This window comes from Manacus vitellinus, unplaced genomic scaffold (genome assembly GCF_001715985.3).
Source record: "Manacus vitellinus isolate BGI_N305 unplaced genomic scaffold, ASM171598v3 scaffold_1_pilon, whole genome shotgun sequence".
In the NCBI taxonomy this organism is placed as follows: Eukaryota; Metazoa; Chordata; class Aves; order Passeriformes; family Pipridae; genus Manacus; species Manacus vitellinus.
In genome coordinates this window covers 28257660-28279202 of record NW_021939396.1, presented here as the reverse complement: position 1 = coordinate 28279202, position 21543 = coordinate 28257660, and the positions used below count along the sequence as shown (strand labels likewise).

The window sequence follows — 21543 nt, the reverse complement described above, 5'->3', positions numbered from 1 at the left end:
AGATGCATGATTGCTGTAAACGTATATCTTAGGAACACATTGCAATTCTCCTCTTTCCGCCTTTTCACCCCTGCTACTTTCACTTGTGAGCAGAAGAAATGTTTCTAACTTCTCATTGTCTACTTACATTTGTACCACAACTTCCTTTGCTCAATTATAGCTCCGGGAATGACTTAATAAAGTGCTCGCAAGCTGTTTCCAGTTATGATATAAATATATCGATTGGGGGGCACAGTCTTTTCTTTTTCACGAGTCACCATCTGCAGCAAGCACCTTTATTGCTGTAGCAAATATACTGTAGATAAAACTTTAGCTAAACTAAGTCTTTCAGTTAACTGCTGCTAATTAGTTAGTCACAATTATTTTATTTCAAAAAATAGACTAAATGGAACATTTTCACCTTCTAAAATTGATACTGGGAATAAAATGAGGTCATGTCTTCAGTAATTCAATACTAAATTATTTTTCAGGCTGCAGTGCTGTACAGTTACTGCATGGTAATTAAGAATCAGAGGATCTAGGTTCAAATTGCAGTTAATTTTCCGTATACTCTTGTGAGGTGATTACATATTACCAGGTCCACTTTATAAATGGTAAACTAAAACACAAATATTATTTATAATTTGTTAGAAGCAGACAAAAAAAAAAGCAAATCTGGGGCTAGAAGATCTATAGGAGTCCAGTTAAAAGGCTACAAGGGAGAAAAAAAGCAATGACCCAATTAACTAAAAGTGCTGCAAATCGTTCATGTATTTTACATGCAGAAGAAGACTAATGCAGAAGCCTGCTGGCCTGCATAACATGAGCAGTAGAACTCCAGTCTTTTAAGTACCCTTAGTAGATATTTTTTCCTTCCCCATTTTACAAACAAAAAGTCAAGGCTTATAGTTCCTCCATAGTGTAGCATCTAGTTTCTTGAAGAGAGTCCTTCTGTGTTTCAAGCTTCTCAGCATATAGCTGTTTTCATTAATATGGCATGTCACTGACCTAGGCAATGTAAAGTGAAAATAAGAGCAACAAATTAGTGCATAAACACTGAAATTAAAGTTTCATTCATCTCATTAATATTTTACTAGTAACACTGTCTACTCCCTGCTGCCATTACCCAGTCAGTAGGCAGTTCCATCACCACCTCACTTAGAAATGTTTCTAGTACATGAGAAGCAGAAACTAGATAACTCAGATAAGTAAATCTTTCCTCCTGACTGTTGTGTAGCCAACTACACTCATGTCTTAACCTAGTTTCCACCTGATCTTACACAGCTCACTTTGAAACTCCTTGCAAAAATCCTGACTTGACATTTACCCAAAGAAGACAGGCAGACCATGCTTTCAATTTCAGCCACAACAAAACAGATAAAACAGGTCTCCTCCCTTGTTTTTCCACCATATATCTACTTATTTAAAAGCAGAGTTTGTCTGATTTCTCAGGGAACCTAAACCTCCACCAGAACTCAAAAATTGGGCAGCCACTTCCCTGCTCATCTGCAGCAAGGAGGCACAGGTGTGGTTCTGCAAAGTCAGACACCTGCCATCCCCAGCCTGAGTGGGTTTTGATTTTAATTTTTTTTCTTCAAGGAGAAAATGCCAATACCTGTTTCATTTGCAAAAGTTTGTATGCTTTGTGCCTGAATTATACATTGGTGCATCTACTAAATGCAAGCGTGAGGGTATTCTTATTTGCCCCTGCATTCACTGAGGTTTGTGCATGTAAGCTGCAATAAAGCAACACTGCTGGCTGATGGCAAACAGTGTATGTGCAGTTACCTGACCGGTAACCTAAAGGAGACCTTATGCCTCTTAAAGTAGTGCCCTACCCTCCTACAGCACTAGCTAGGCCACACATAGGTATTTACAACTTCATTCCAAATTTGCATCTCTCAAATCTTTCTTGCAGCTGAGGATGTGCTCAGTTTGAGAGCTCCAGTTTCAGTCCTCACTGCAGCAGCAGCAGGTTTCCAGATCAATAAACAAATGTGAACTGAGTGAATAGCTGTGAAACTTCTATGCCTAAAAAGTTCCCCCTACTCTCCCAAAATTGTATTTTTGCATTACACATTTCTCAGTTCCATTACTTCACTAAATAAATAGTCTGAGTTTCTGGTATGAGTAAGACTAATAGCTAGACTTAGTTTCAGTATGCATTCTGCTACCTCCATGGTAGCAGAGGCTGACGGGTGTTCCTCGTGTGCAGTTAGCAAGGTGGCTTTCATTTTTTATTTTGGGGGAAAGTCATTGCAGGGATGTTGATGTACAACACTCCAGGGCAGGACTCCACAATGCAACCCAGAACTTTGGTCACAGACTTGCCCTTTTTAATCTCTCCGAGGTGGTTACACTGGGCTCCTGGCTCGAAGCAGTGACGTGCTACATTTAATGCCACTCACTGTGCACTGCAGTAAGGGGCCGCTACCAAGGGCAAGCTCCTAATCCATTCTGTAAAGCCCTGGGAGCATGCAAAAAGTTTCAGAAAACAGTTGATTGCCTGTTCTTCCTTCATCTGCTGAAAGGATTTGTATGTACTCCCTTCCACTCAAATAGAAGTCAATGCACGACAGGCCCCTACACACAGAGAGATCTTGAGGTTCTGTAACTCAAGAGTATAAAAGAGTGTGCAAGTTCAAAAGCTGTAAGGCAGCATGTCCAACAATTCACAGGTCCATGAAAATTAATCATTTAATCAAGATTTTCACAGCAGCTTTATGAGCAGTATTTTGATTTGCTGTGAAGGAAAGAGGCACGTGAAGGGTTTAGTTGCTCAGCCTGGAGCCAGACTCTGCTTACCTGGGTGAAGAACTAATACTTGTCACTGTTTTCTCTGAACACTGAACTCTATTTTTATTTCTCATGTGATAATAGTGCATAATGGTGTCTTCGGTGTGCCTTCCACTTAATGTATTATCTACTGCTGTCAACTTAAAAAAGCCTAGGACAAAGCCCATAGTTTCTTTTGCAGCTCTTATCCTCAGGGCTTATGAAGTAAATCAGTACGTGGCTCTGCGCCCCCAGCCAATTTCAGCATTAAGAGCAAATAGATAGTATAGCTAATTCTTTCCTTCTATGTACCAAGTTACAGTCAGAGTCAACTCACTGGTGTGAAGTTTTCTGTTTTCTGCTATCAAAACAGAAAATGAGAGAGGAATAGAGCTACCCATATAGCATGCATCTTGGAGAAACTAAAGACATGCTACACTTCTGTTTTTCCTTATCGAACACAGCAGTAATAAAGAGGCTTATTTAATTGTGAAAAGACAACATTTGAAGAGGTATCCTGTTGTTATGAGGAAGCTTGCTTTTGTGCAGTGTATTTCTTTCAAAGTAGAGTCTCTAAGTGCCTTGCAGTATTAAATACATCAGCCGAAGAACTAAATAATAAATAAGGGCAGGGGAAGACAGACCTTTTATAAAAGCTTGCTCTGTCTCTAAGTGGTCATTTCTTTTGTTTTTAAAGAGGATGTACACTCCTCCCTCCCTGCCCCCCCCAAAAAGCCTCTCAAATTGCTTGATGATAAATATTACACCTATTTACACACTCCATTTCTCCACATATAAGTGCACACAATAAGAGGAGGTGTGGATGCTCAGGAAGTCAGTTTAGACATGGATGATTTCCTTGGCTTTTACTTGCCTTAATTGTGTGACTCTTCCAGTGACCAGTTTCTGTAGCAACTGCCACCTCACTAAAATTATGCTATCTCACTGTCACCAGACAATGTTTAGAACGTACACACATTTAACAAAGACAGGGAAAACCTTCCATGTGATGTTTGTGGGCTTTCCTCAGAGCACCTCCACTCTCGGAGCACCTACAGGTGCTGTGTTTTTACAGGCACTGGAGTTCAGCAACCTGGTCTGCTGACAGTGACTTTCCTTCTTGTTTAATCATGCACTGCTTGCAGCCTTCCAGCTTCCAAACCCTATGGTGGTTTAAATTGGATATTAAGAAAAATTTATTCACTGGAAGTATTATTAAGCACTGGAACAGGCTTCCCAGGGAAGTGGTTGATTCACTATTCCTGGAGGTATTTTAAAAATGTGTCAGACACAGCACTAAGGGACAGGGTTTAGTGGTGAAATCAGCATTGTTAGGTCAATGGTTGGACTCGATGATCTTGAAGGTCTTTTCTAACCTAAATGATTCTATTATTCCTTTCTATGATTCTGTGGCACCCTATTGCTGTCCATCACCCTGTTGTGTCAAGGTAGGTAGAGGGACCTGCTGTGCCACATTGCTGCAGTAACTCCAGGTCAGTTCTACAGTACCTGGCTTTGGGATTTTAAGTTATGTTGTTGTAAAGCAAGGAATTGAACAAAAGCAGGTTGTAAAATCTACCCATGGAGCAGCATAAATACAGACTGCAGATGAGCCCCAGCCTTGCACAGCTATGCATAATCAGTCCCTGAACTAGTCAGAGTGTACCTCCACAAGACAGGACTCTTGTGGGGAGTCTAGTATGCAAAATCCTTGCTTTTCATGAGATACACACTGCAATGGGAGATGTTCAAATAATCTCCACATAGTGCATCACAACTGAATTCAAAGCTGAGTTTTAAAACAGATCAATTTGAGAGCATTTATTCACATGAGAAACTGAGTGAAAATAGTGGTTCTAATTATCTGTTTAATTTTTGAGATATCCATCTTGAAGGTAACACCTCTCTCATACAGCTTGAGAATTTACTTGTCCTGTGCCTTTACCCAGGAACACCCACAAACCAGGAGGGGTGGATTTGAGTTTCAGGGCCTCCATTCTCTTCTCCTTCCACTGGTGTGGTATCCTTAAAGCAAAGGCAACAGTGGAAACAGAGACCTCTTGCTTATACAACTTTGCTTCTCTAGAAGCTCGTGGGAGTATTTACATATGACATTGTGTGACAGCTGAATAATGCTTTTAATAAAAACATAACTCAGTGTCTCCAGCCTGGTAACTCTGCTTTTCATAACATGCTTTATCAATGTCAGGAAGCTGTCAAAAGCTATAAATGGCACTGAAGGAAAGTGCTAATGTCGTTTCCCCAAGTCTCTGATAATGGGAAAATATTAACACGGAGATATTAAACACAAGATACTTCTGGTTCTAAATATGCAGGGATTTTAACTCAACTGAAGTGTTTAGAGAACGTGGACAGATTTTTCAGCCAGCATGAATCAGTGTAGTTTATATTGACTTCAGCTTAAACAAGCTGACTTCTCCTGGGGATGCAATAAAAATATTGACAAATCTGCTGTTACTCATTGGAAATAGTGAGTTGGGCAGAAACAGATTCAGCATGTGGCCAATTCAGTCTCAGCTGGGTTTTGAATTGGAGGCAATATTAGAGGACGTGGTTAAGTCATTCTCTAGAAAGCCCTAGAGCAAGTCAGGGTGCTGTAAGGACCTCGGTGCTCCTCCATGGCAGCATGGTCAGCAAAGCAGAGCCCTCACCCATAAGGGGCCAAGGATGCCAAGAAGCCAGGGCAGGATCAGGTCCAGGGCAGTAATTGGCATCAGACACAGCCAGGTGGTCACCAAGCAAGTCCATAGCAGCAAGACACATACATACAAGGGAAAGTCAGGAAGCTGAGCCAGTGGAGCTGGATCAGGGCCAGAATCACAGCAGCCGGAGCCAGGGCACAGTCAGCACTGCAGCACAGCAGCAAGGTAGCACAGGCGGGGCCAGGGGTACAGCAGCTAAAAAGTAGCTCCCAGGTGGCAGGAGGAGTAGGCCTTTGCTTCTGTGTTTCTTCACCACAGCTCTTATCAGCAGAGTTATTGACCTTGGACATAGCCAGCTATGCTCCAGAAGGGGATTTGCCCAGAGTCCTGGAAAGGAGGAGGTTCAGTTTTTCCATCCCTGTTTAGAATCATAATTTTCCTCACCTTCTCCTAATCTCCTTGGACAGATAGCAGTCAGGAGAGAACTAATTGTTGACTGACTTCACAATAAAAGAAGAAAGCAAGTGTATTTAATTTTGAAAGTACGTCTAGAGGATTACAAAACAGCTTCAGATAGCAGTAGAGCTTTTTAACATTCTGTTTGCTCTTTGCAGGGAGTATGAAAACCCAGGGGATTATTCTTGTAGACAAAGTAATCCATTAGAGGAACTGGTCCATCCTTGGTGAAAAATCACACAAAATACATGTTATTGCTACTATTGCTCCCACTACTAAACATATCTGCCACGTTGGAGGGGCTGGGCTGTTAATGTGACTTTAATGCCAAGTAAGGACAGGCATCCCAGGTAGGCTTGAAGTGGATGGGCAGCCCAGCAGCTTCCCTCACCCCTTTGAAGGTTCTGTACAAATGCAGACACATCTGGAAACAAAAAAATACTGATTAATGTGGGTGCTTTCATTTTATTCATTTTATGCTATGTACAGGCATAAGTCTGGGTGGTGATAGGAAAGTAACGGTGAAGGTAGCAGGCACACTGAGAGCCAGAGAGGGCCCAATTATAGTATTAAATATGCTGATTTTTCAGTGTTTGTCACATGACTTAAATATCAGCAATTTGGAGGTGAGCAGTCACCTGTAAATGAGATGGAGCATAAGTTTGGTTTGAAGAAAGGAAAAATTAGAAAGTGTTCAGAATCAGACAGGGAGACCTGACTCAGAGGTTAATTCTGATGCTTCATGGGACTCCTCACTGGTGGAATAGCTTCTCAGTGTCTCCCTTAGGAAGAGGGAGCAACCTGCCTGCTTGTGGAGGCCAGCGATTCCCTCCTGAACCAGCAGGAATCTAGTATCTCTTATCTGCTTCTAAGGATGGAAAGAGACATTTACAGGGACCTGATCCCACCAAAGAGCAGTTTTTCAGACATGGTGCCCTGAAGAGCTTCAGGGACTCCTGCAGGAGACAGCAGACAGGGCCCTAGGGGTGTATGGAGCTGAATGCCCAAGTGAGTGTTTGAAGTAACCACTGTCAGAGAATCTGGATCCAAAATGATTGAATGTCCAGGGCTCTTCTTTTCTAGATGCATCATGGTTTGTGATGGAATGGGAGACTGGGAAAATTAGGGACATTTTTCCCCCATCCTCATTCCACACATAGCTAAGATCCAACAGATGCCTCATAAACAGCTCTTTCTCAGCACCAGCTGGTACAACCTCAAGCCTGGATGTTGCTGTTAAATCTGTGTACGTCAAGACCAATATTTGGTACATGCTGGCTTTTTATATGGGATAGGAAGTAACTGCAAAGTTTTAGCTGTAAAATAATACAACTCAGGAATATTTCAGGAAACCTGAAAAGTTACATGAAATGATCAGTGCAAGAGCGTCCAATCATTCAGCTTTCAGAAATTCACTGAGTTAGACCTGTATTTCTGTGTGAAAAGCTTAAAAACATGACTTTGTATATTTACTGATCTAGCAGTTGGAAAATTGCTGTGGGAAATTAGCAGTTTGAACTTTTTTGACTTCTCACATATTGGTTGCTCTAAGCAAGGTTCAGGTATGGCAAAGAGGCTTGTCACTGCTGCAGTCTCACATACAGAATACATGAAGAAAAATGAGGCAAAAGTGTGTGTCTAAGGAATTTTTCACAATTAGGTAACCTCGAAAGAGACTATGTTGGCCCTGATTTTGCCAGAATGGAGGATCAAATGGGTTTAATGAAAGGTAAATAATTCACAATAATTGTTTCCCATGTTTTCATCTTCCCCCAGAAGAGAAGTTTTCCCAGCCCATAGCAGGAAATAATGGTCCAAGAGAGAAGAAGCAGATAGGGAAAAGCAAAGCTCTTGTAGATAAAGCTGTTGTAAATGTTGCTGTGGCCTGCAGTGGGATACTCCTTTGCAAAACTTTGAGAGCTAATCTGTCCAAGAGTTCACCTTGATTAAGTCATGGGGAATTCCAAAGTAATCAGCTCCTGATTAAATTCAGAGGAGTTGGATAATCTGATGCTTTGAACTCAATCTATTCTACTCTGGGTATCCTGCATGCCTTACTCTGTGTTACAGGAAGCTAAGTTTGTTTCCTCAAACTGTTGGAAAGAGGGCTGACATGGGATGGAGGCAGATCACGTGGAAAAGATTTCAGGGATGAAATGTCAGGCCACCCAGCTCTTTATCTGAAGAGAGCTAAAAGAAGGCATCCTAGGCAAATGATTACTAAGCAGTAACAATGCGTTCGAGCCACAAAAAATAAGTGACTGCAGGGATCCCTTGCTTCACTTGACCTAAATACACACGTATTTCTTCTTTGAATATTTTATAGTGCTCTGGCTTGTAGCTTGCATTCCACTTCCGTGCCTTGGTTTGAATGTTGTTTTCCTATGTCATTTGGAAAAGTCTCAAGAGAGAAAAGATAAGAAAACCATTTTTAAAAGAAAGAAAAATTAACAAAATGGGCATTTCCATCCCTAGTATCTGGGGCAACAGACGGGATGGTGAAAAATATGCCTGCAGGGCAAAGTTCTGCTCCAATCACTTTTGTGCCCACAGCGGACAGTTTTAATTTAAAGCACTGAGGATTATGTGCTATGGAGCTACACTTTGTTAATTTATTACCCTTCATGTTAATCCGGTGTATAAATCATGACAACAGGCAAGTGTGTAGCAAAAGGTGTAGACTGCTCTGTCCTAGCAAGCAAGCAGACTTAGAAAATGTGGGAGTTTTTTAAACTGACATGTAAAGTTTTCTTCATATTTGAACCTCCTAATCTATGTTAAAATATCCCATGAGCCCACTAACAGTCTTCTAGAGAAAAGACAGAAACTACCATATATAAAATGGGGGGAGGGAAAGTTTGATAAATAAACTATTTTCAGTATCTAGTCTCTAAGAATTTATTAGGATGAGGTAAAGAAAATGATTCAGAATTTTTGGCTGGCCACTTTGTGATAACACTGAGTCAAAAAAAGAAAGTTTTTCTGTTGTTGTTGTTTTAATAACTCTGTGCTGTGTTGGTATGCACAGTGACGAAGCCTTCCCTTTCCCATTCAACACACATGAAACCACGCACACGCATGAAACCAGCATCTCCATCATGAGTTTCATTTCTTTCTGGATTAGGTTTCTGCCATGTACCAGTTGGCTCACCTCTTTAGGAGCATTAATCACTTATATTAAGCAGATAAAACAGGCAGTGTGAATTCCCCTTGAGTAGTTCCCTATCTGAGTATTGTCTGTGAGCATTCATATTTTTTGCATTTGAGCAGGACTTTTACCTCTCATTTCAAGCCAGGTATATCTTCAGATATGGCAAAGTGGCCTGGAGATCACGTGAGTATCTCAGAAAAGTGTGCAAAACTTGTTCTCCTAGATGCCTACTTGCAGCTACTGGAACTGTGGAATGATACAACAATATGTAAATTACTTACTGGGTCTACAGTTAAAATGACACTGTAAGAAAACACTGCCTTGCTGGGGGAACAGTTCCTGGATGTTTCCTGCAATATGTGAGGAATCAAAAGGAATCACCAAGGACTGCAGAACCATCTTTGTGTACAACTCACGTGCAGCCACGTGCAGCTGAATTTCTTTCAGCTTATATAGAGTGTTGGTCATGTCCACCTATAGAAGGATTTATCATCCACACATATGGTGTCCACCTATGGGTGAACAAATGATCATGCATATTTAAAAGGCTTTTTCATTTGGGGAAGATGAAAACAGGAGCTCCTGCAGCAGAGTATGCACAAAGGAAGTATTTCACAGAGGTATCAATCAATAAATGAGGAATTGCTTTGGACATATTTCAACCATAGCAACTGTGCTCATCTGAGAGGAAGACTTTGATTCACATCAGTGAAAAGTGGCATGCAGAAAGTATGTGGGAGGCATACAGGAAGGATGGGTGAGGCATGTAGTAGAGAACAAAATAATTAGAGAATGAGAAGTGTTCAAGGATGCTTGTATATGATTAAAGTAATGAAAACAATAATAATAAACAAAAAAATTAAAAGGCCCTGCTTACACATAAAGCTTACTAGCTATTCTAGGGAAAGTGGGATAATGAGTAAAGTGCAGCATAAGTGGTCAAAGATGCCTAAAAAATGTGGTTTATTTCTGGACTTCAAGCACCACTGGTATAATGCATACAAAACCATTTGACTGTCTTGGACAATGTGCTAGAATTCCCAAACCTAATGATTTGAAAAATCACTTGCTTCTTCATTGCTAAAATCTCAGTCCATTACAATTAATCACCTGCTTGCATGTTGCCAGATGCAGACATTCCTTTATATCCCAATAATAACTTTCTACTATTTTTCTTCAGATAATGGGCAAGCAATAAGTAGATGATACACCTATCCACAGGTTGCTGATTGATTTAACTAGGTTCTAGGTTAAAAAATTAGAAGACTGCATTGCCAGTAAGTCTTTACCCTGCATTCTCCTGCAGATGTTTGGAGCAAGAGTAACATCCAGTGGTCAAAATGTTAATTGCATTATATTAGGGCATTGCATGCTGGCAGAATCTTAACTGCTGCATCTTTCTTGCAACAAAAAAGCTGGTGAGTGCAAGCCTTGAAGACTCGGAGATCGTGCTTACGTTGCACAAAGTAAACTACGTAGAGTAACAGATCAGTATTCCTACAAGGTTGGTGTGTTTTTCCTGCTCGTGCCAAGTGAGAAGTACTGACCTTTAAGTTTGTAAATGCTAAGACTGAGGACTTTCTGGATGGATAAATGCACCTGCACACAGATACCATACACCAGGCCATATTCTAAGGAAAGAGGGAGGAAGGGGAATGGGAGGAATGTGCTGTAACCTTGGTCTGATGTCGGTGGAACAAAGCCCTGAGCACGGGGTAGTGCAGACTTGTCCCTTGCTCAGGGACCTCAGGCACCAGGTACAGCTGAAAACAGCGGAACTCTGTCCTGGAAATAGGATGTCAGCACTGCAGGGAGGCACAGGTGGAGTTTGACTCCTACAGTCAGGGTGGTAGGAGAGGGGATGTCCTTAGAGGAGGCTGAGACCTATCTGATTATTGGTGAAGGCACAGAGTTTGAGCCGTGGGAGGTGGAATCTGCCTTCCTCCTCCTCAAATGCTCTTTATCATCACCTGGCCTGAGCTGTGAGAAATAGGGTCAAAATAGGAGTCCCACACTGAGAGGACAAGCCCTGCTTGTGCTTTGTGGACTATAAGAAACAAGTGCCCTCAGATAAAGACTCTGCATGTGCTCAAGGGCATGAAGAAAGGAGGTGAGTTTCTACTCTCAGCCAGGAGAAGCAGCTTAATTAATATCACAGCAAGTTAGGGAGCTGCCAGGTGTTCGTGGGGGAGCAGTAGGTTTAATCTTCCCAGCAACACAGAGAACAGTACCAACCAAAGAGCAGGGAGCACCTTGTCTGGTCAGGAAAAGAAGAACGTGAAGACAAGACCATGAGACCAGGATGTCAGAAATCTATCAGGTGGTAGCTAAAGTTAGACATTTAGGGCTAATTTTTCCCTGGAACTGCAATAAGGGATAAAAATAATAATAATAAAAAATAGGTTTTAGGACGTCTAATGTTCACATCCTTGTGCTGTGTCAGCACAGATGAAGAATTGCGGGACCAAACCTGGATGCAACTTTGCAGCTTTATAAGTGTGCCTATAAACTCTGCCTTTCATGGACAAGGTGCTCTGGTCCCCCCAGCACCAGCAAAATTGTTTTGCTGCACTCCTGTGGTCTTTCAGTGCACCATTGCTCTGTGACCTTCAGGCTATAAAACTTTTCTGGGGCAGTTAATGATTCTCCCTGCTCCCAGACAAACATTAGCCAAGGTAGAGGGGAACCAGCTGCAAGGTCTGTCTCACTTACTTTTCTTTATTTATTAATGGCAGAAACTTTGCAGCTTTCATGCACAACCATGATTCCCTCAAGTGCTGCAAAGAGAAATTTTCCCTCATCATCTTTCCTATTGTGAATGTCTCCCCCCAAAACACTGTGAAAAGGTCCGATACTGAGGCATATACAGGGAGAGTTCGTCCCAAGGGCAAGTATGTTATTCGGATTCCAGGCTGCCTCACATGCCTGTGTGGACATACTTTCAAAACTATTTCTGTCAGGTTCATACTATCTGACATGAAACAAAGCATCTCCATGAACAACAATCTTTTACAGAAGAGCTTCTCACTGCTTCCCTAGGAACGCATTGGGGATTTTCCACCTCAAATGTGTTCAGTGCAGCAGTGCTCTCTATGTTGTGCTGTGCTCTGCATGCCACACGATTGCTCAGCAAGTCTTGATGGAATACATGGCACAAGTAACTTCACTCCAGTTTTTGGAACAAACTGAAGGGTTCTTTTCTCCCCACCCCACCCAATTGCTCAGCAATCTTGATGGGATACATGCAACAAGTAACTTCACTCTAGTTTTTGGGACAAACTGAAGGGCTCTTTTCTCCCCACCCCACCCAACTGCTCAGCTAGGCTGTGACACTTTCAAACTGCCAGCAGACAGCTATAGGATGGCAGGTCTTCGTGCTGTAATGGTGTTGGGGCACTAAATGCCATTGCTGGTGTCTCCAGATCTCTCAGGTGTTTTCTTCAAGGGAGAATGAAGGCCACAGAGCAGGTAGATGTAGAGTACAGGGTCATGTGAACCTCTGACACATAGGCTAATCCTCACTGTGTGGGAGCCCAAAGCACCATAACATCTTCTGTCTGATGCATGTTAACAAAGCTGGCATTGCTGCTCTTATCCTGAGATAAGAGTACCCCCTCCTCTCCTGCAGAAAGCAAAGAAGCCTTCTACTGCCTCACAGAGCAAAACTTGTTTAACTCTCACCTCTGAAGACAAGACTGAAAGCACCTGGGAAAATGAGATGTACACAGCATGTATTAACTAGAAGATTAAGGCTACAGAGCAGTACCTATTTCAGATCATAATTGTGCTCTGCATCCTGCACAACGCATAGAAAAGCAAAGAAAAGAACTTTGCCATGGCTGGGATGTAAAGGCTCAATGACTTTCTAGAGGTTTTGATGTCCCCTCTGAAAACCTTACCATGTGGGACACATTATATGGAATGCATACATCCTATGGTGCACCACATTTGACTGTATTAGGAACCACCAGTGGGGCCTGTTGTGCTTTTGGTGGCCCGTGAATATTGTCCCTGGGCTGGGGAACAAGGCCAAGGTGCATTCATAATCCATACAAAGGCTGTCCTGAAAATGCTTTGTGAACGCTCCATGAGAAACCCAAAGTGTTCATAAAAATATTCCTATGCTTAAACAGAATCCAACTTTAGTATACCTAAAGCACACCTACTAAAAAAGCAGCAAATGTGCAAACACTGATAACATGTACACTGTGGAGACATTTAAATTAATGAATAAAAGTGATTTACACTGAGACAATGGAAGTTTGGGAAAGGGCTGACAGCTGCAGTGGGTACGTTTTCTCTCTGACTCTGTGCAGGAATCTCTTCTGCCTGGAGCAGCACAGCTCTGAGAGACAGCAAGGTAAGAAGTTGGCTCATTCCAGGTTGCTTAGTTTCTGTGGTAACAATGCTAAAAATCACATCCCATCCCATTCTGGAAAGCCATGTCCCAAGGACACTGCACATATATGCAAGACCCTAGAGGCAGTGAGTCCTTTTCAGACATTCCTCTCAGGTTTCATGGTATGCTGATACAGGAAAGCACCCTGGCATGAAAATCTGGTATCTAATGGGCTGCATACTGGCTGCCTACTGCTTTACATTTTATTGATTCTTGGCAGAGGCTGCACTGGTTCTGTGGCTACAGAACTAGAAGTCTAATTAGAAGCATAAGCAAGGGAGGTCTAAGGGATCATCTGGGTGACAACTGCTTATGAAGGCAGGCAAATGGGTTCTAGGTGTTAGTACTCTGCAAGCTTTCTTGCCTATTAGACAACATGTTCTGAACCATATAACAACCAACACATGAAGTGCACTCGTGAACAGTCAGAACCAGGCACAGTGCAGTGTCAGTGCTCATCACACCTCTGCCTCCTGCCCGTGTGCTCAGCCAGGGGCAGCACAGGCATCTCTCCCCATCTGGCAAAAGGGAATATCTGTCTATCAGTAATGAGAGCACCTCGCTAGAGCCCTCTCTGAGTCTGAAATACATTTTATCTCCCCTGTGGCCATGATTAGATTCCTCATACAGTCATCAGTTCTGCTCTGCAAGCAGTTCCAGAGTCAGAGGGGTTTGTTGCTTTGCTTTGCAATGTGATCCTTCCTTGCACTTTGCTTATTACCACAATAAGAACAACAGTAAATGTGATGCTACATAAGAAAGGCTGTACTATCAAAAGCTTCTTAGTGAAATAATATTTTCACAGAAAGCAAAATAGCTTGCTATGATTTGTGAAGATAATAAATTAACCCAGGCTTTCTATGCTGATTTTTTCTGTGCTAATTCCCAGCACAGCCAAATAGCACAATTCACAGCTCTTTTGTCTGTAGACACATTTCAAGGCCATTTAAGTAGAATGAGGTGTGGGTGTGTAGGCTGATTTGTTTAGTGTTTCCCAGCTGGTCCCATCCTCCTTTCTGTCCTTGAGTTTCTCAGCTATGTCTGAGATAAAGTATGGATTCACTCTGGGGTCTCATGCCAAAGTCCTGCTGCAGGGCAGCAAGGGCTGGTTTTGTCTACTACACCTCTGAAAGCCATTTTCCAGACTTGTCTTAGGCACCTGCAAATGTAACCAGAATAACATGGGAGTGCAAAATGATGCAGGAAAATGCTTGTAGTCGAACCAAATATTGTGATTTATAGGTGCAAGATAAGTGTTTCTCCAATGTAAAATTATTCCCAAACCGAAGAGCAATAAAATCTTTTGTCAGGTCTTCAATTCCACTGATGTCAGACACTATTTGCACATACCCCTGCCTCTGAAATGCAGAAGTCTTTGGCCCCTACAAAGGAGGTTTAAAGGTAAGCTCCCGGCCTGCAGGTGGGGCATTAGAACCATCGCATGATAGCACCAGGTCCTCCTAAGACCTTCAAATTCCTGCATGTCCTAAACACATCTGCAAAATAGAGCCCCCACCTCTCCTACCCCACACTGGAGAGCAGCTGCAGTTTGTTGGGAAATATACTACAATTAATACTACAGAAAGAAGAACAGGAGGAGAAACACTAGCTGCAAACATTAAAAATACTTTCCTGAAATACTTTATCTAAAAACCTTGAGAGTAACATTTTATTTCTCCAAAGTTTAAATTTGTCACTAAAGTAGTCATGGGAATGCAGCATGAAAGTTCTGTCGCTGCTTGTGATTCAAAACAAAGTGTAGTTGTTCAAAATCTTTGAACCAGTCCAGGATTTATAATACTTGTAAAGCTGGTTTAACTAGACTGGCAGAAGGTCAAGGTCTTGCTTTTAGAACTCAAATTTGAGTGTTACCCTGAACAAAGGCGTTCCTTTGAGAAAGAAGACCCTGTAGTGCAGACTAAGGCTGTTGCTTTTCTTTTTACAAGGAGACACTTTGTGACTGTGTGTTCTGTTAAATGTACCTCAGAGGATTTCATACACTTCTAGTTTCCAGGTCATCTCTTCCTCAGGAAAAAGAAATTAAGGGGCAGGGGACTTATGGCAGAGGCTGATAAAATCATGGTTGATGCAGAACATAAAAGCAGATAACTTTCTTTAAGAACACAAAAAATCACAAGGCATGAAACAAAACAGTTAAAACAAGGGAAAGTACTTCTTAGTACCATACAGCGTTAAGCTGTAAAGCTCCTTGTTACAGGACACCAGGAGTCTAGGAAGTGCTTATAAGTTCAGGGAAGAATTGGACAAAAAAAAGGAAGAAAAAGCCATCAAATACTGTTTAGTATGAATCACCCCTTCTATCTAAGGTGGTCCCAAGGTGCAAATGTCTGTAGACCAGAAAAGTACTTTACATAGTATCTAAGTTTTTTTCCTGGGTTTATATTCTTCCTTTAGCACCTGCTATTGTTCAGTGTTTTGCTTTATGTAAAAAAGGGATGGAGATGAGGAACAACAAATCAAACATATAAAATTATAGAATTGCAGAGCTTGAACACGAGTACCCTCAACAATAGCTGCTGCTCCCTGTCAGTGAGCAGCTGAGAACTACCCCTTGGTGTACTGGCCACTGTTGTCTGTTTCCCCTTTTAGGATGTCCAGCCCTAAAAATATTAAATGCCCTCTTCTCATCTCATTCTGCCCAAAAAAAGGGAATGCTGAATCATGGCAATGCATAGTAGATGACAAACACTGGGAAATCTTTTATTTCTATTTCCTTTCTCCTTTTTATTTTCCTAATTCACTGAAATATCCTCATTTCCTGAAATATGCAGCTATGACTCCCAGTAATTGAAATTTTTTAATTGTGGTTTGAGCTTTTTAGGAAGAGAGAATAAAGATTCATGTTAATTGTCTGCATGTTTCCCCATCCCAACCTCTACCTTGTTGTTGTGTTCATGGAGACCTGGAGTTGAGAAGGAAGGTAAGTAGGGATGGGATATTTTCGTTGTCATATATACAAGGTATGTTGTCTGTATCTTTAAAAGAGGGAAAGGACTAATCTAAGTGCCATTAAAATCTCTACGATTTTATTACCCTTTGCTAACCTTATACCCTTTCCAAGACTAGTCCCTGTTTGTTTCACAGAACAGTGCTACTCGAGAGTGGCTGGAGCAGGAAACTGGTGTGCTCTCCTCCCTGCAGCACCAGCTCAATCACATCTGTCAGCATTGCAGAGGTACCCTGAGACCATGCAAGACCCTTATCGTACATAATCTTCATCCTAAGACTAAATTACATGACAACTGGTAGCCCAATCTTTCAGGCCCTTGGTTCATATGAGTATCTCCAAGAGCAGAATTTAAGTATTTGAACCACCTATGGGACCGAGCTCTGGAGAAGGGATTTGTGAATTTTCCATGCTTGGTTCAAGGTGACTGTGAAAAGCACACAGTGTATTTTATCAGACTGGTCATTTCAGCTGGTGTCTCTCAGTTGCCACAGATGTGGTCACTCTCCCTGTTCTCCAGAGTCGTTCACAGCTGGTTTGTCACATGCCCAGGGAACCTCCCCACCGCAGAGATGCCACGTGTGCAGAGAACATTCCCCAGCTTCTCCCTCAGTGTGGGCAGATGTTGAAGCTGGCAGAAAAGCAGACCAAAGGCCTGTTTTTCTAGCTATCAGGGGATGGTTATTATCTTCGCTCATATTCCTGCAGAGATGGAACACAGCCCCACCACAACCTTTGTCGTTTCTCAGGGACCTGCTTCCTAGCACAGCTCTGGTGGTGCTTAAGCAAGATGTAGCTCCAGGCAGATTTTGGCTCAGGATCTATTTTTGGCCCTGCTCCTTTTCAAGAATATAATCTGCTAAATTAAATCTAACATTTTCTCCCGAATAAACAAACCACTACATTTTTGCCTTTTGCTCCAAACATACCTTTTAATTATAAGGGAAGAGGGCTTGGCAAGTCCAGCTAAAGATGGGCCCCTGAGTAAACAAACAAGCGAGTAAAAGAGCTCTTCATGAGGTTATCTTTATAGAAAGGACTATTTTTAATCTAATTTTGAGATCTAGTTTATGTATAAGGTACCAAAATAGCAGAGCGGGGAATAATGAATATTCTGAGGCTAGCAATACCACACTCAGAAATTAAAATTTGTAACAAAAATGCAGCAGGGGAGAAACTTCAAAGGATCTAATGAAGTCCACCACACAAGCCCCCAGTCTTTGAAATGCCACCAGATCAATACCTGTGTGAGAAGAACAACAGTGTTGTCTGAGAGCATTGTGATTTTTCCAGATCCACTCTTTTTTCCTCTCCCCCCAAGAAAACCAGATGTAAATAGAGATATTTTTTGCTTTAAATAACTCTTACAAGCCAATGAGATTTGCTTTGCATTTTTGAAATTCTGTAGAATGTGTTCCAATATCTAGTGTTTTCTTTAAAGCCTCCAGGAATTATTTGGTTGTGAGGAATTTAAACCTTTGGTTTACAATAGCATTTTAGAGAAAATATCTCCTTTGCATTTGAGAAAACCTGAAAATGAAAACTTTCAGCCACTAGAGTTAATTATTTTAAATTCTATAGTCAGATAAAAACACACTATCTCCTTTTATCCTTCAAAATGTATGTGCTGATTTTAGGAGCAATGGGTCTGGGGGTTCAACCATATTTTATTTGAATTTAAAACTAAGTTATTTACAAATCCTATTTGAAAATTACTTTACACTTTTACAACAGAAGAATCTATTAAAAATAATTAAATAAGAAGAATGTTTCACAAAATAATGAAAATTACAGTTTCAAACATGTTGCAGAGTCTATGATATAATTCTTCCAATATGTATTGCAAAGTACTGAATGATTTTCAAAGGCAATAAAAACTCAATAGATCTGCCATTATAAGGAACAATATTTTCCTTTTTTAGAGAATAATATTCCCAGCTTTTTCATCAGACCCTTGTTTGAAAAGTCATTTTAGCAGTTTAAGCTGAATCCTGAAAACTACTGACTTGGCCAGGCTCAGTCCTTTTTGGAAAAATAAACCAAGTCATCACTGACTCCAGTTGCCATCATTTTGCCAAACCACTCACTGGGAAAAATCATGGCAGTGGGTTCCAGTAAAGTTGTTTTTTGTTAATTGTTCAAATTAAAATATTTGTGTTGCATGGGTAAGACTTTTTGTTTTGTAAAATAGGTAAAAGTATCCAAATGGATAATTATGCTCTCCTGATCATTGATGCAGCAGCAGAAGAGGAAAGGAGAAAATTATTTTGTGATGCTCTGAAATGCTAAGGTAGAATCGGTACAGTCAGTCACAAGATGAACCAAAACTTAACACAAGCTGCTTTACAGTGTGAAACAATCAGTGCTTTAAAATGCTGGGCTTCGTGTGAAAGAGAAACAAGGAGAAAACAGCACTGAAGCTCTTTCTGAAACACTTCCAGTAGAGATGACTCTCTAATTTTGCCTGCCAGAGATAAGAAAGTATTTAATGACTTAATTAACCACCCTTCCCATGAAAACTATCACATTGCAAAATTTCCATGGCCACCTATGAAGTGTTCCCCAGGGCTCCCAGGAGCGGTGGCAGCTGGGCTGGGAGCCCTGGAACCCTCTCCAGCCCTTCCAGGCCAGGAAGGGGCAGGCAGCCAGAGACAGCATGGGGGAGCAGACAGCAAAGCAAAGGGAGAGCCCTGCGGGGAGCAAGGGTGGCAGGGAGAAAGGACGGGGAAATGTAGCAAGTTCAAATGCATAAATAAATTACATGAGCAGATATAAGGGGGGGAGTGCAGGCACCACACTGCAGTTGATGTCACTCCAGTTCCTTTTTTACTCTTTCATTTACCTTATTGCTGAGAGTATGCAATTGCTTTTATTACAGCACTTGAAATAACTGGAAAAATAAGCAGCTTTGTGATTCAGAATAATCCTTCTCTCCCTCAAATATTATCCCTATCATATTTCCACAGTACTAGAGCTCTGACACTGCTACCACTGGAACTCCATGTGTCAATACCTCCTCTGTCATTCATCCTCCCATCATTCCTGCTAACCCCCATGCCCTCCTTTTGAGGGGCCCCTCTGCCTCAGACCAAAGGTCTGCTGGCCCTGCACCACCTCAGAGGCACCTGAAGCAGCATCCACTGTCTCCAGCCCCACTGTGGCCCAGGTTGGATAGAGAAGGAACCACCTGCCAACATATGATGCACTCATCAGGACTAGAAGAGAGGAGTGAAAAATTTCAAGAGAAACAAAAAAAATTAAAAATCCCAGAGAAGATGAAGGGGATAAAAGCATTGAAGCCCTCAGGGCATCCACAGCCCTGCCCAGCCTTGTCAGCCATGCTGGGCTCCCCCCACCTGCCCAGGGCCCAGGACCCCCATCAGCCCGCCCCAGGCTACGAGCCACCACCCCCACAGCCCTCCAGCTCCCCACAGCCCTGCCCTGTTTGGCCAGGGGTCCCACCAAGCCATGCCCATGTCCCAGCCTGTCCCCATCCCCAGGGAGGTGCCCACTGCCCAGGGCTGCCCTGGTGCCCTCAGCACCCTGTTCCTGGCTGGGGCAGTGGGATGGGCCCAGCCTAGCAAGCGGGTGGGCTGTAAAGTCACCCAACAGGAGCACAGGAACCGACTACTGTGCTCACCATTTGCCTCTGGGATGTGAGGAAACGTGCCATCCAAGGGGTACTGAGGTGGCTGAGTCAAAGGAAGCCTTTGGCCCAGCCCTCCAGGACAATCTGAAATTCAAGAGCCAAGTTCCCATCTTGCCTCTTCCCCACCTCCTATTGTTCCCAGTGTTTTCCTTTCTCTCTGAGCCCCTTCTCCCTTGGATCAAATCTGTCCTCTGGTGAAAACAAAGCCAAAATTCTGTCTCTTCTGGGTCCATTTTTATTTCATGAAAACAGAATAGCACATTAGCTACAGCAGTGGAGCCTTAGATGTTTTTTACTCTTTTCCTCCTTACGTAGCCTAAAGGAATGTTCGTTCACATCATTAACCATCCTACAGGCTGTGCCAAAGGAGGTTTTAATGTTCTTTGTGGCTTGGAAGAAATTATATGATACTTTGTCCAAATGAAAGTGCTAGTAAATACTTCAGATGATCCATTCTAGATGCCTTTTGTATATTTACAGGCTTTTTAATAACAGGTTGAAGGTGCATAAGGATGGTTGTCACCCTAAGAATAAGCAGGCTCTCCTCTCCACATTCTCAATTCACAGTAAACACATTCAACTGTGGCAGGATCATATTTCCACCCTAGATGCTGTAGCCCATTTATCCCATCAAAGTTAAGCCCGCAGAGCATGCCTGTGAGATTCAGGAGGTACCATATTGAAGTCTGATAGAGGGTGTAAGAGCAAGGACACCTGAGAGAACACAAACACCTTCCCAAATAAGGGTCTGGACACCTCAGAAGAGGTTGCTGAAGGAATGGAAGAACAACGCTGTTCCTTTCTATCTCTTCTTCCTTGTGTGACTTGTTTCCATCTTTTATCAGCAGGATCTCTATTCCAAATATTTTTCTTCTTAACAACACCCTTTCCTTGGGCGTTTCTTCCCTAAAACCACATTATTATTTCTTTGAGAACAAAAGCCCTTAACTTCTCTTGGCAGGATTAGGAAAGATGCAGCTTAAATTATCAAAAGTGATATTTCATTGATATGGCTAAGATCAATTTCCCTATTCAACTATACTACAAGATAAGTTTCATTACTCTTCTAAGTCCACACAGTTTTCACAGATTCAAGATATGTAAATTAATTTGCAGTTTGGGGCTGTTCTTGTATTACACTTTCAGCCATAGCTGTGCTGACAGTCTGCTGATCAACCTATATTTCATATATCATCTTTAGAATGGCCTTGCTACTCTGTCACATTAATTATTTCTTTTTAAAATTTCCTGTTTCCCAGGAGAACGTGGAGCTTGGCTGTCTAGCCTTCCCTATGGTTCTTTCCCTTCCATGTTCATGTGCTCTAAAAGTAAACTTTTGCAATATTTAAAGCAAAGGTCTCAGAGAACAGACCACAGCCTCTCACCAGCTCTAATTAATCCCTGGAGCAGATCACAGACTTCACAATAACGAGATGATAAAAGTGAAGACCACACCTGGTGTGTATAAAGAAGCCTCAGTTAAAAATGAACAAGCTGTGGAAA

General features: G+C 42.0%; 1 long non-coding RNA gene across 1 annotated transcript; it reads right to left on the bottom strand.

Annotated features, from left to right (window-relative positions):
• Positions 1-9157: 9157 nt before the first annotated feature.
• Positions 9158-21536, bottom strand: LOC108640439. Its single transcript, XR_003915725.1, has 3 exons — positions 21426-21536; positions 17321-17371; positions 9158-9270 (listed from the first exon to the last, which is right to left on the bottom strand). It is a non-coding gene; the product is annotated as an uncharacterized LOC108640439 (long non-coding RNA).
• Between the last annotated feature and the right edge of the window lie 7 nt (positions 21537-21543).